The 3,343-nt window shown below is 38.6% G+C and overlaps 1 non-coding gene across 1 annotated transcript; it reads right to left on the minus strand.

Annotated features, from left to right (window-relative positions):
* Positions 1-2,441: 2,441 nt before the first annotated feature.
* On the minus strand, positions 2,442-2,548 carry LOC141699418 (small nucleolar RNA R71). The gene has a single exon (XR_012565882.1). It is a non-coding gene; the product is annotated as a small nucleolar RNA R71 (small nucleolar RNA).
* Positions 2,549-3,343: the final 795 nt, after the last annotated feature.

Below are 3,343 nucleotides of genomic sequence, written 5' to 3' on the forward strand. Positions count from 1 at the left end.
GTTGCGATAGTAGTCAGTGGCTGTTATGAGTACTGGCTTATGATGTTAGTATTGCACTGTTATTACTACTGTTACTTTTATTGTTGTATTTGATGTTGATTTTATTAAATTTATCCATTCATTATAAACGGACCCAATTAAACGAGGAGGGGAATATTTTATTACGGCAGCATTCTCTTGGCACATGAAAATGTTGCTACCCGGGGGCGATTTTTAAACTAAAACCATTTGTTGTGTTTAAGGAGAATGTCGCCCAAGAAGAATATCCCGTCCAATTCCTCTAGTAGAAATTCTGATGGGGCCCAGTTGTTGAGTGGCATTTATGACACTTTATAATGCTCTATTAAGCTTTGAATTGGTGTATTTGTACTCAAGTTATTGGTGTTTTAATGTGTTTTCTAGTGTTTTTGCATTTCAGGCATTAATCTGAGAATCAGGTGAATTAGCATTGATTTGATGCTAATATGGTGTTAGGATGGTGTCTAAGGAATAAATCTCGCGAAGACCGGCTCAAAACTGCAATAAAAAAAAGAAGTCAAAATTTTGGCAGAAGCCCAGCGCGCACGCGCTGATCAAGCGCGCGCCCGCGCCCAAACATCAGAGAGCCAGCGCACCCGCGCTGATCAAGTGCGCGTTCGCGCTGCGTCGGGATAGGAGGATTCTGCTTCTACTTTGCTTTTGAGAGAAAGACTTCTACATTGCATGGGGCTGCTATATAAACAACTTTAGGTCATTTTTCATAATATATCAAGTCAGAAACATATCAGAGCTAAGGAGAAGATGACAAGAGACCTATAGCACAATTCAATAAAGGTGAAGACGGTCTAGTTAATTCTTGTGAATCTTTGTTTTGAGTTATAATCTTGGATGCTCGTTTCTTGTTTTATTGAACTTATACTCTTGTGTTAACTTTGTTTGATTATTCGTTATAAAGACTACGGTTATTATACCATGCTTTCATCGGAACCCACGTTGATGATGAGTCCGATTATGGGCTAATCGTTATCGTGGGGTTCTAGCAGATTTATTTATGGATTTCTTTAGTTGATTTGTTTCAATGCCTTAGTGTGTGGTGATTGTAAGATAACCTAGTATTGGTTGTGCGTATTCGTCTTATGAGCGTCGCGAACTTATAAGATAGTGTGTTAATTCTTAATGAAGTGAAAGTGAATTTAAGGATTTAGAACTTGCCATGCTAGCATAGGTTCATGTATTTGTTATGCATGATTCGTGGGTAATTTTAACCATCTTAATTGCCCTATGTAATCAAGATAGATAACTTGGGCTTAAACCGTTGTATTGTCAAATTCTATAGATATATAGGGTCTCAATATAATTGGTGTCTATTCAGCTTCTATCTCTTTTGTGGATGTCTGGTAGTATGGTATTCGTGCAACGAAAGTTGGCATTTATCAGTTTCGTGTTGTCTGATTAGTGTCATCACCATTACATGCTAAGGTTAAGAACGAAAAGGCTATTCAATGAAGTATTTAATGAAGTTAGAATCCCATGTTTGTCATATATATTAATTCAATCAATCTTATTCCCTAGTTATAATTGTTAGTTTAATTCTTAGTTTTAAACAACCTCAAATTATTATCGTCTTAGCATTGAATAATAACCATTCATTGTTACTTAAGTGCATAAATTAATTAGTTAACCAAGCCAGTCTCTGTGGGAATGAATCTGATTTATATCTTATACTACTTACGAACGCGTATACTTGCGTGTAATTTAGCTCGTGTTTAGCGACTAACAAGTTTTTGGCGCCGCTGCCGGGGACTGCAGTGTTAATTTTTAGTTTATGTGTTTTCCATCAGTGGTCGTTAAAGTTCATTCACTCGAAAATTGTTGCTTATTTGTTTCCTTATCTTATTTTAGGTACTCTAGCGAGGGTGTATGTATACGCGTTCGCGTACTCGTAAGAGAACACTGGATAAAGCCGAGGAAGAAGTTGTGGTGGTTTGAAAGGAAGTTTTTGAAGAAGTAAAGAAGGCAGAAGAAGAAGAGAAAGTCGAGGAACCAGTTTTAGTAGAGATGGGAGATCAAGCAGAAAATCCTAAGGCTATGATGGACTATTTTCAGCCTAAGATCAATGGCATTCAGTCAAGCATCATCAGGCCAGCCATCAGGGCTAACACTTTTGAGATCAAGTCAAGCACGATTCAGATAATACATAACTCATGATACAGAACTTAGTTCAGTTTGGGGGTTCTCCTACTGAAGACCCCAACATGCACATCAGGGATTTCATCGAGATCTGCGACACTTTCAAGTTCAATGATGTGACTGAAGATGCTATCAAGCTGTGACTCTTCCCATTCTCTCTGAGGGACATAGCTAAGTGCTGGTTACATTCTCTACCAGCAGGGTCTATCACCACTTCGGAAGATCTTGCTCAAAAGTTTCTCACTAAATTATTCCCTATAGCGAAGACTGCTGCAATCAGGAATGCTCTTACTCAGTTTGCTCAGCAAACTAGAGAATCTCTGTGTGAGGCTTGGGATCGATATAAGGAGATGCTAAGGAAGTTCCCACAGCATGGCATGCTTGATTGGATGACTATTAATCGTTTCTATAATGGATTGGGTACTACTTCTAGACCATGCTTGATGCAGCATCGGGAGGAGCCTTGTGGGCTAAAAGCTATGACGAAGCTTATAAATTGATTGAACTGATGGTTGCTAATGAGTACTAGAATCCTTCCCAGAGACTGACTCAAGGAAAAGTAGCAGGAATTCTGGAGTTGGATACAGCAACTGCTATAGCTGCCCAACTTAAGGCTTTGATGATGAAGGTGGACACTTTGGCTAATTATGGGGTTAATCAAATCACTAGTGTCTGTGAGCTTTGTGCTGGTGCCCATGAGACTGATCAGTGCGCAATTTCTAGTGAATCAGCTCAGCTCGTGAGCAACTTTCAGTGCTCGCAGCAACCTGTGCCAGCCACTTATCATCCCAACATCTGTAATCATCCTAATTTCAGTTGGAGCAACACTCTGAATGCGGTTCAACAGCATTATCAGTAGTATCCAACTAAGTAGTACAACATCCTGGTTTCACTACATCATAGATGGCTTATAGCAATAGCAAGAAAATGTTACAATAGGCCCAAAAAAATGTTACCACAGCCAAAAAAAGCCCTAAGGTAACATAAAAATTAAGTTGCTTTTTTTCGAGTTACCTTTGACCCTAAGGTAACATTACTTTTGCCCTGCTGCAACCTTGAATTTTGTGTTACAATAGGCTTTAAAGGTAACATCAATGTATGTCTACAGTATCATATTATACATGTTACCTTTGCACTTAAAATTTGTAAAAAAAAAAATGGGCCCTACATGTAA

The sequence above is a fragment of the Apium graveolens genome, chromosome 11, assembly GCF_009905375.1.
Source record: "Apium graveolens cultivar Ventura chromosome 11, ASM990537v1, whole genome shotgun sequence".
Taxonomy (NCBI): Eukaryota; Viridiplantae; Streptophyta; class Magnoliopsida; order Apiales; family Apiaceae; genus Apium; species Apium graveolens.